The sequence below is a fragment of the Rutilus rutilus genome (assembly GCF_951802725.1).
Source record: "Rutilus rutilus genome assembly, chromosome: 24".
Taxonomy (NCBI): domain Eukaryota; kingdom Metazoa; phylum Chordata; class Actinopteri; order Cypriniformes; family Leuciscidae; genus Rutilus; species Rutilus rutilus.
Window position 1 is genome coordinate 23111585 of NC_140228.1, and position 12590 is coordinate 23124174.

The following is a 12590-nucleotide window of genomic DNA, read 5'->3' on the forward strand; positions in this document are numbered from 1 at the left end:
TCTGAAGAGCTTGATGAGCTGATTCAGGTGTGTTTGATTAGGGTTGGAACTAAACTTTGCAGGACAGTGGCCCTCCAGGAGCAGGATTGAAGACCTCTGCACTAGAGGAACAAAACAGTCCCACTTTATATTAAGTGGCCCTAATACCTCTGAACTTACATGGTAACTACATGTTTACATAGTGTATAACTACAGTGTAAGTACACATTAGTACATAGCATCTACAGCTGTAATATTTGTGTAACTACACATATGTAACAACCCACAGAATGGTATGTAAGTACAAATGTGTAACAGGACATTGGTAACAACACTTTTTTCACTTCAGTAAGTACACACGTGTAACAGGAATTATGTAACTACAATTTTGTAACAACAATTTGTATTTACACAAGTGGTTCCGCTTCCACATGCAATCTTAAATACTGCAGTTACCAGTTTGGATATACATTTATTTAATTTCAAACCATGTCAGTATGTTAAAAGCAGATTTAGTTTCAAAGTGGCAAAGTGTTTTTTTTTTTTTTTTTTTTTGTTGGCAGTCTAAAGGACCTTGTGCTGTTCTAGTGTTAACCCAGCTGCAGGTACACTAAAGTTTTACAAAAGAGCAGGGACGTCGTTAGGCCTATTTTAGGGGGGCTGAAGCTACCCCAAAATGTTCCTAAGCCCCCCTAAATGATAATAAGAACAACAATAACAATTTGATTTATCAATAACCGTATCCTCATTCATATTTAGACACAACATATATCCAGCTACAAAAAATAGCCGAAAAGTAAGTTGGACCACGCATTCACCGTGAGACACGCAATTCACACTTTTCACACGCTCTCTCAAGCACAGAAAAATCGCGAAGCAAAGAGGACACGGAGACCAACAGACTAGACAGAGCAGGTTACTTTATAAAAAACAGAATCTCAACTCTCAGATTCTGTCAATTTTATTACGAAATTCAAACAATAAATACCGTTTTGGCGTTTGTAAATGTTACGTGACATCCTTAGCGCACGTGAACCGATCATCTCTACTAGCTAATAGTAAAAAAACACACTGTTGAAAGATACAGTAGGCTACTACAACTTACCGAAATGTATATTTCTCATACATAATATCGATCAATCAGTGTTTTTTTATCAGCGTGAAGAGGTCAATAACATAGCTGGAGAACAATTATGTCACATTTACCTCAGCGAAAGCCATTTAATGAACATAATAGGACGTAAGTTAGCTGGCAAGAAAAAAAAAGAGCTATAGAGAGTATTTTGCTAAATATGTGTTTTATATTACATATTTATTATATTTTTACTTATATCATTAAATAAAGTTATTATAATAAAAAAAATTATATTATTATATTATTATATTTAATTTTAAACATTATATTATATTTAATTTGAGTTATTTTAACCTTAAATAATACTACCAGCTGATAGGGCTCTCTGTATGTTTACAGCATTAGGTGAGTTGTTTTTTTCTTGAGAAATAAAAATACAATAATTGAATTGAAATAATAAAAAAGCATTGCTTACCAGAAATTATACCATGCACCATAAAATTTACATAGCCTATAATTTTACACTTATGCTATACTAAAGCCTGAAATGGGCACTTTTTGTGACAGCAACCCTATAATTTTTTATCAAAGATGTGGCTTAACTTCAGAATTTGAACTAAAATCAGTATTCTTATGATTGCTCTGAACATTTCTGACTAAGTTCAACAAACATTACTTATTCATAAACTTAAAATAATTAATAAACATGAAGGTGTGACGGGGTTGAGACTAGGATAACCGGGTTTAAGATGGTAACGGGGTTGAAGAGACAAATACAGCTAAACATAGTTGTTTTTTACTCAAATTCACTGTAAGATTTTCTATAAACGCAAGTTCCAAATACCCTGGGGGCTAAGCCCCCCCTGTCTTCCAATCCTAGTGACGTCCCTGCAAAAGAGACTGTTACACTGTTGAGTGTAATGTGTATCAATAAACATTGTTTAACTTTACTGCTTTTTTCTCTTTTTGCAGTCCTCTATACTTTATTTACTGAGAAGTGATCAATGTTTAATACTTGGTAATTTCACCCATGCAATTGTTAAATTACTTTTAAGTGGGAAGTTCCTTTGAAATGATCATGTAATGACACTGATGGTACACAGCAATTACTTTAACAATTACAGTTTATATTAAGAGGACAGTTCCTGCAGAGTTACCATGTAAGTACACTGTTATTATCAGTCCATCCAGGATTTCACGATTTTTGTGTGTGATTTTTGCGATCAAAATGACTGATTTTGTGGTGGTAATTTCCAGAAATTTGTGAAAAAAATTGCGATTTTTATATTTTATAATTAGGACATCACATTTACCATAATAGTATGTCAGATGAACAATAGTCATACAAGACACAAATCACAAACAAAATGCATAAAGCTTGTTTATTTTGGTCTAATCAAATTCTCATCAAATTAACTTAAATATTAACAGCAGGTGTAGTAATTTATACTGTAGAACTTTGTGTAAATCCTGAGTTGAGGGGTCCTGAGCTGCAGTAGGCAACCAGTTACTTATAGTGCGCCGTTTTGCATTGCGTCCCCACTTCATATAGCTACGCAATACGAAGTGACCGTTCGAAAGGGAACTACTCGGTTACTATAGTAACCTCAGTTCCCTGAGAGTAGGGAACGAGTATTGCGTAGCCGGCCGCACTATAGTAACCTGGCAAGTTGTCGCTTCAGTCGTTAAACCTGCTAAAACAGCGTTTTTCGGGGACTAATATCATAGACAGTAAAAGAATAATATAGGCTAAGGCCGCGCCCCCTTGGCGGGCTCTGACGTGTAAGGGCGTGATGCTAGCTCATTGGCACACACGTCAGAGGCGCCCGCGCCATTGGATGTGCAGTTGCCGCAGCACAGCCAATGAGTGAGCCAGACACTCACTGCGCTAGCTGTGCAGCTGCAAAATGCATTTTACATTATAGGCTTCAGTAAATCGAGGAAAAGGAGTTAAATTAGGAATTATGCAGGATCGCAAAAAATTGCGACATTTTGTTGATTTTGCGTTGTATTCAGCGATCGCGGAATTGCGAAAAACTGGAGGGACTGTATTATAGTGTTACACAGATGTTTAGGTTTTGCATATGTAACAGAGTTATATATATAGTGTGTGTGTCTCCACTTGCTAATAATGATCTGTTAAATATTCACACTGAAAGATGATTGGATAGAATAAGGGTTAACAGGGTTTCCTATTGGCTGGCTGGTTCTCTGTGCTGTGTGCGCCCTGTGTCGCAACTATCAGTTCACGTGTGTAAGGCCAGCGCGCCAGCACAAGGAGTGTCGTATGCTGAATTATTTCATCTCACTCTGTTACACGATGTTTTCCCAGTGAATAAAATTGATGGGAGAAGATTTCTTGAAGCAAGAGTTTTATTGAAACACAACACAACGCAGAGAGGACAAGAGACCAGTTACATTGGTGCCCTGATTGGTCTTCTGAGCATCGACGTCGAACTTGTGACGCCAGGCGGACATCCAAGCATCGGTGCACAGCGGACGTTGGAGGAATAGCGCGAGAGGCAAACGCGTCAACGTTCAGAGCGTCAACGCGAGGCGGAGCTTAGAAGTGAAGACGAGGTGGTTGTTTACAATACTGCACACGCATATTTGGACACAGAACTGAGTACAATGAATGGATTGGAGCCTTAATTCATAAAAAAATAAAATAATAATAATTGATATGCATATTATTTGAAATATTTACTGTTTTGAATATATTACTCTCATAGTAGTGTTTTTATTATTTTTTTTATTTTGGGTTCAATAGAGTGAGAAAATATGGAGAAATTTAACACGCCAGGCCTGGGTAGAGGGAGAGGTGTGTATCAGACAGATGTAACATTTTCAGTAGGTAGGGGGTTTTCTGGCTACCCACTAACTTCCACGCCACGGGTAACCTATCAAAATTGTAAATTAAGGACTTCAACTGCAGAGGGACGTATTTCTATGGATATGTTGGCCACTGTTGTGAAACAAATAGGACAATCCATCAGTGAGAATATTATATCCTGTCTGGAATCAAGAGTAACGGGGTGTGGGGAGGGATCTAGAGCGACACACGCTGGCAGCAGTGCGCCCTCTGACATGCAGAATTTGAAGCTGGTATTACAGTCTGATGTTAAAGAGCCAGCTTACTATCGTGGGGATGGTTCTGATAAATGTACAATATATGAATGGGTGGAATTGATTCCAGTATACTTGCGTAAATGTGAGTATGGCCAAGAATGTCAGGCTGAAGAAGTTCTGAGCCGATTAATGGGAAGGGCACGAGATGTTGTTAAAATAGCCCTACGCAACTATGAAAAAACTGACTTGAGTAATGGCCCCGGACCTATTTTTGTATTTTCAAAATACACAAAAACTGTCAATGCATGAGGAATTGTTTTATACTGACGTTTTGTTGGAGAACACATTGACTGTTAAAGGTATGATTGATTGTGGTTCTATGACTTGCACTTTGAGTCCTGTGGCTGTGTCTAAATTACAGGATGCTGGTATAGCCTTGCATGATTCTGTGTCTCCATCTGATGTAGTACTGGTCGGCTGTGGTGGGTCGAAAACAAAACCAATTGGTATGTGTGACTTAAACATGACTGTTTATGGGTGTACTATTCTGGTTCCAACCTTAGTTGTAGACGGCCAAGTTGATGACCTCATTGTGGGCAGTAACGTGATAAAACACCTGATCAAAGAGTTGAAAAAGCATGGAGAATTGATGGAGAAAATGACGTCCAATGTCACTACGAATTCTGAGGATAGCAAACTTATTCAGTTGCTGGCTAATGTTGAGAGGTGGAATGGAACAGTTGTCCCTGAAAAGGTTGGGACAGTTAAACTGAAGAATTCAGTAACACTTGAACCTTTACAGGAGCATTTAGTTTGGGCAAAACTCTCTAAACGATTTGTCGTTGCTAAAAATCGTCTAAAAATCTTTAAAAAATCGTCTCTAAATGATTTGTCAGCTGGCAGTGCCATCATTGCAGAGCCGTGCAGAGCTCGTTCAAGGCCCAGAAATATCCTTATTGGCCGCACAGTGGGGAGGTTGTGGGCCGATAGATGGGTGCCTGTTAAGGTAATTAACCCCTCACCGGTGTCTGTTACTCTCAGACGTAATGCAAAATTGGCTGACATTTATCCATGTTTGGCATTTGAGGATTTTGACCCTGATGCGAGTGTCACACACATAGGGTTGCCATACACAATCAAACAACATACCAGCAATGTAGAGTTTCCTGACAATTCAAGTGCTGGCAGTTTGTCTGATATCAGTGCACCGAAGGAAGACTGTGAGTTCCGTGATAGGTTAATGAACCTGGGTCTTGCAGACGTTGATTTGAGCTCTTGTCAGTTGTCTTCAGAATGGAAGGAAAAACTTGTTGATCTACTTGCAAAGTACGAATGTATCTTGTCTAGACAAAGACTTGATTGTGGCAAGGCAGAGGGCTATGTACATCGGATAAGGCTCAGTGATGAGCATCCATTTAGACTTCCATACAGACGACTTCCCCCTAATCAGTATCATAAGCTCAGGCAAGCTTTGGATGAGATGGAGGAGAGGGAAATTATCAGGAGATCCAGTAGTGAGTATGCTTCCCCTCTGGTAATTGTTTGGAAAAGAAATGGAGATTTGAGACTCTGTACTGATTTTAGGTGGCTCAATGCTCGAACTGTAAAGGATGCTCATCCACTGCCACATCAAGCCGACGCTTTAGCTGCGCTGGGTGGAAATGTTTTTTTTTTCTACTATGGATTTGACATCTGGCTACTACAGCGTTGCAGTACATGAGGAAGACCGCAAATACACTGCTTTCACATCTCCTTTTGGGCTATACGAGTATAATCGCCTTCCTCAGGGCCTTTGTAACAGTCCAGCGACTTTTATGAGAATGATGCTCTGAATTTTTGAAGATCATAATTTCCTGAGTCTTCTCTGTTATTTAGATGATGTGCTTGTTTTTGCTCCAAATGAAGAGTTGGGTTTGAAGAGATTGGAGTTGTTTTTTGAGTGCCTGAAATCTCATTATTTGAAATTAGCTCCAAAGAAATGTCATTTTTTGCAACGGTCAGTAAAGTTCCTCGGTCATGTGGTCAGCGAGGCAGGTGTGGCTTCAGACCCTGATAAAATCAAGGTGATTATTGAAACGACTGAGTCAGACCTTATGGATGAAAAAAACTGCTGTTCCATCTCACCAGAAGATACGTTATTTTCTTGGGATGGTTGTATATTACCAGCAGTTTATAGAACAGTGTTCAGTAATTGTAAGGCCACTTTTCCAGTTGATTGCTGGTCCTAAGGCTCAGAGAAGGAAAAAGAAGACCATGTCGAAAAGAACACTCACAGCAGAGGATTGGACTGACGATTGTAGGCAGGCATTTAGTCGTCTTAAGCAGGCCCTGATTGACAGTGTTTTGTTGGCTCATCCAGATTTCAACAGGCCATTTTTAGTTTCGGTGGATACTTCCAGTAATGGCCTGGGTGCTGTACTTTCACAAGTGCCAGAGAATGGGGGTACAGCAAAGCCAGTTTATTTTGCTAGCAAGTCACTTTCGTTCGCCCAGTCAAAATACCCTGCACATCGGCTAGAATTTTTTGCATTGAAGTGGGCTGTATGTGACAAATTTAGTCACTGGTTGAGAGGTCGGCCCTTCACAGTATGGACCGATAACAACCCACTGACATATATTTTGACAAAGCCGAAACTGGATGCTTGCGAGCATAGGTGGGTTGCCAAGTTGGCTCCTTATCAGTTTGATATTCGGTATATACCTGGTTCGAGGAATGTTGTGGCAGATGCTCTTAGCAGAGAGCCATTTGTGAAGCAGAGCGCCTTGCATCATCTTACTAGGGTACCTTATAACTCACTGTTGAAGGAAGCATCAGCAGTTCAAGGGGAACAAGTGCAAGAAGTTTTCATATGGTCTGCGCACCCTTTTGAGCCTGGCACAGAGTCTGGCATTGAGCCAACTCATGGCGTGTTGGCAGTAAATTCCCAAACACCTGTAGGTAGGCCATCTGGTTCTTGGTCTGCAATGGAAGTGCCTGCGGTCATGGAGGCAAAGAGGTCTCATTTGGTTACACCATATTGTGATCTTTTGTTACCACAGTTGATTCATCATGTTGTTCCCACAGATCAACCAAAACAGAAGGGCCTGTCTTACGAAGAGTTGGCTGAGAGGCAGCAGACTGACAGCGTATTGGCTAGAGTGATTTTTTATGTGGAGAGGGGTAAGAAACCATCTAGTTGGAGTTTAAACGGGAGCCAGTGGAAGTTGTGAGGCTGCTTAGATTCTGGAATAAGTTTGAGATGAGAGCAGGGATTCTTTACAGAGTTTCAAGGGATGAAAGAAAAAGACATTCCAGTATGTCGTTCCAAAACTGTTGGTGGGTACTGTTGGTTTTTTGGCATAAACTTGAGAAGGATGTGAGAGATTATGTTAAATGTTGTAGGAGATGTGTCTATGGCAAATCCCCTGAGCCAGAGGCTAGAGCTCCTCTTGAAAACATCGTCACATCTGATCCCTTGGAGCTTGTGTGTGTTGACTTTTGGTCAGCTGATGACAGCAGGAATAAGTCAGTGGATGTTCTTGTTGTCACTGATCATTTTACGAAGTTGGCACATGCTTTTCATTGCCCAAATCAGTCAGCCAAAGCTGTTGCCAAACAGTTATGGGACAACTTTTTTTGTATATATGGTTTCCCCAAACGAATTCACTCCATTCAAGGAGCAAATTTTGAAAGTGCTTTAATTTCCGAGCTATTGTCTGTTGCAGGTGTGGAAAAGTCACACACCACTCCGTATCACCCAATGGGCAATGGAGGGGTGGAAAGATTTAATAGGACTCTTGGAAATATGATTCGAGCTCTGCCCCCTGCAGCGAAGCAAATGTGGCCTCGAAAGCTCAAATTACTGACATTTGCATACAATTGTACAATTCATGAAACTACTGGATATGCGCCTTTTCAGCTGATGTTTGGCAGGACTCCAAGACTCCCTGTTGATGTGGTGTTTGGGTCAGTTTTGCGGGACAATGATGTTGTTGACTATGATGAGTATGTTAGGGATTTGTTAAAAGACCTCAAACAAGCGGTGACAATTGCAAGGATGACTGCTGGAAAGCAGCTGAAAAGACACACTGCTCTTTACAGCAGAAAGGTTAAGGGTGCTCCGGTAGATGTCGGGGATAGGGTCCTGTTGGCAAACAAGAGAGAGTGTTGGAAACGAAAATTGTCCGACCGCTGGGAGACTAATCTGTACATTGTAGTTGACAAGAATGCTGAAACCAATACTTTCAAAATTGAGAATTCTTCCACAGGCCAGGTGAAGATTGTTCACCGCAACTTGATCATGCCTGTAAATTTTCTGCCTCTTCCCGATGATGTTGCAGAGGGACCTTTGAGTGTGGAAGGGTGTGTTGGGAGTGAAGAAACCCAAACTCTAGAGCACTTACCTCAGCCTGCAGCTGGTGAGAGAACTGTGGTATGTGTTTCAGAGCTTGAATGTTCAAGAGGTCCTGAAAAGGGGCCAGAGATGTTTGAAGAAGAGGTTGGTAGACAAGCAATGATTGGTAGTCATGATGGATCCAGTGACTCAGTGGTATTGACTGGGTTGGAGGACTCTGTTAGGCTTCCATATTCAGTTGATGATGAAATTGATCTGGACATGAACTCAAACTTGACTGCATTGGATCGGCTGTCTTCAGATGTTGACTGTCAAAGTGATGTAGCTACTGTGGTGACAGTTCAATCAGTTAACCAAAATGATGTTGGAGGTTTGATGACTTCAGTTAGATCAAGAGCTGGAAGGATTATCAGACCAGTCGTGAGGCTTATCGAAACAATGCAAGTACAAAGAATAGATAACCAGGTTAATGCAGCTATGTGGATCTGTTTTCTTTCTATTTTGTACTTTGGAGTCGGGAATGTATTTGGTCAGTATACCAAGATGTGATTGAAAGGAATGCTTATATGTTGAGTGAGTGTACTAGACATGTAACAGGCATGTTGACCTATGAGTTTGGGGGAGCGTAGCTAACCTTTCCTTCCTCTAATTCTTCGTAAGAATAGTCTATGAACTGAAAAACTCATCGACATTTGTTTTTTCTGAGAGATGTATTTGCATTGGATTCCATGTTTTTTTGTGTGTGTGTTTTTATTTTATTTTATAAATGTGTAAGTATATATAGATCTGTTATGATTACTGATGTTCTTTGTACCTGAGTGTTACCTAATTAGTTGTGGGTGATGTATTATGCCATGCCATGATACTTTATTTCTGTTTATTTGCAAGTGGAGTTCAGAAGGGGAGAATGTAACAGAGTTATATATATAGTGTGTGTGTCTCCACTTGCTAATAATGATCTGTTAAATATTCACACTGAAAGATGATTGGATAGAATAAGGGTTAACAGGGTTTCCTATTGGCTGGCTGGTTCTCTGTGCTATGTGCGCCCTGTGTCGCAACTATCAGGCCAGCGCGCCATACACACGTGAGTTTCGTATGCTGAATTATTTCAACTCACTCTGTTACACAATGTTTTCTCAGTGAATAAAATTGATTGATTTCTTGAAGCAAGAGTTTTATTGAAACACAACACAAGGCAGAGAGGACAAGAGACCAGTTACACATATTACACAGTAAGTTGTGACCATTTTACACTTTATATTAAGTGAACAGTTCCTGAGAAGTTACCATGCAAGTACACTGGTATCACAAGGGGAAACTGTAGTTGTAATTAATGTTAATTAATGTTGGAAACAACATTAGTCCTGCCAGTCATAAATACATGGTATACACATAGGAATCATCATGGTTTCCATAAAGTTTCAGTGTATTTCAAACTGGTAACTGCAGAATTTAAGACTGCTTGTGGAAGTGGAACAACTTGTGTAAATACATATTGTTGTTACAAAATGTAGTAACATAATTCCTGTTACACATGTGTACTTACTGAAGTGAAAAAAGTGTTGTTACTTACACATACCATTCCGTGGGTTGTTACATATGTTACACAAATATTACAGCTGTAGATATTATGTACCAGTGTGTACTTACACTGTAGTTACATACTATGTACACACGACGTAGTCACCATGTAAGTTCACAGGTATTAGGGCCACTTAATATAAAGTGGGACCTCTGTGGCTTTTCTCCAGCATTTCCTCAAGACCTGTAAGACAAAGACTTTGATTACTATTCAGCCTGCTAAACATCAACTAAAATGTGTGTGTGAGGAGTTTACTCAGCTGTTGAAGTCACTATCACTATTTTCACTTGCCAATCCTAAGAACTTAAGTTTAATACCTGCCTTGATCATTGTTATCATTAATAAAGCACTCTCTCTAATCTGCTGTATCCTGACATTAGGTTCCTAGTACAGGGTTGGAAAAAAAACTAGTTTGAAAAAAATAAGTCACCAGAATTGGCTAAAATATTTTGCTTATACAGAGAGTCAAAAAATCTCTCAGATGTATTTTTAGCCTTCAGAGGTTTTCATTATGAGTGATCATCATGGATGTACTTTGAAATGCAATTAATATTGAATTTCTTTTTTTGTTATTAAAATAATCTTCAAATGGAATTGTGCGTTCTTATGTAATGCTGTACTTTTATTGCCTGTGACGCGCCACTGACACGATCACAATGAGTCTGACTCATTTGCAAATGCTTGCGTTTGTCGTCTGAAGGGTCCAATTCCACATCAAATCTTTTTCCACTGCACAAAAAAAGAGAAAAACTATTTCCCCTCTTCTCCCACCCCCAACCCCCAACCCCCATTTCTAATTTATGCCTGATTCACATTTGGATAATATTTCACCCTGCTGTGAGGACATGACAGGGGAGATATGAGATCCTTTGGTTTATATTATTAGAACAATTTCCATAAAATTGCAAGATTCCCAGGCCCCATAGCAAACATTATTTCATTAGTTAGGGAGAATTTGAAGTTAATAATATAAAAGCACATATAAAATATAGATTCTTTCACATTACAGAAAGCAAGCAAACACGTGCATTACATAGATTCTGATCAGGAAAGCATGTTTCTACATGTAACATCTCTCATCATGTTGTGAGGAAACGGAAAAATACTGATTTATCAAACAGCAACCATGTGCTATAGATAGTAATAATTCACACAAATGAGCACATTTACTATCCTATACTCTTAAATTCTTAAAAATGTTGATTTGCCATCTTTGAATTATCTGGTATTATCTGTTAGAGCATTATCATCTATATTAAATATTTAATTTAGGAAATTAAGGGTGTTTTCACACCTAGTTCATTTGAGCTCTCCGAACGCTCTCGGAGCGGTTCAGCGTGTATATGTGAACAAAGCAAGTGATCTCAGACCCCCCTAAAACAACCCCAAAGCAAACCATACTCAAACCACCTCCAGAGTCATGTAATTGATGCTTTGTAAGAATTGTTCATTTTGAGATAATATTTACCCGCAATAAACTATCATCAGCTCTCTCCTTTAAACGTTTGTTTTCTCCTAAACAGCAATGAGATCAAGTGGAAAGCAAACTGAGGCGTCTCCAGAGAGAAAAAAAAAACAGGTAATCTCACTAGTATCTCTTCTTGTTTCAATATGGGAATGGCACTCAGAGGAAAATGATTACTCAGAGATTACTCTTTCATTGCTCTAGAGACTTAATGGAGTCCAGAGTTATGTGTTAAGTAACTGTAACTATTATGTTCAGTTTTGGTTTCGTTTTCATTGTGATTCAGTTCCTGTTTTCCTGCTTTAATGTAGTTATCTAGTTAGTTCCCTATCAGTCAGTCACGTTCGACGTTACGCCAGAATGACTGACGAATTGGGATCTCACCTGATAGCCCAATCATCTTTGAGTGTAAATAAAACAAGCCAACAGACATTGGCAAGCGAGATTTGCATTGCGAACCATGCCACACGGAGCGGGTATATAAGGAAGCACGCTGCACTCGCTCATTTAAGCTTTCGCTTCTGAGCCGAGCTTTTCATTGTCGATTCTGCTCTGCAATCATCAACAAGTGTTGACAAACCAGGAAATAGCTCGCTATTTAAACTGCATTCATGGTTCCCACCACTCCATTTAGGGACCAGGGGTTGTTAACCTAGACATTATCTTTGTAAAGTAAACCATTTTGACCTTCTTCGTCAACCTTCTTCATCTTCGGAACCATAATGTGACAGTACTATAATATAATTGGCATAATTGGAAGCTACGTCGTAGGCGATGTGTAGTGTAGCACGCGTACCCTTCAGCGTACCCTGACGTGCACCTCTCCAAAAATGTAACAACGCGTTAAGGCTGATTTATACTTCTGCGTCGGACCTACGCCGGAGCCTCTACGCTGTAGACAACGCGTTGGTTTTCATTTATACTTCTGCGTTGTTGTCCGCGTTCACGCGCGCAGAGGGAGCATGTGAAACCCGAGGGAGCGGTCCTAGCAGACCAATCACAGCGATTGCGTCCGAGTAGAGTTGACGCGTTGTTACATTTTTGGAGAGGTGCACGTCAGGGTACGCCGAAGGGTATACGCGC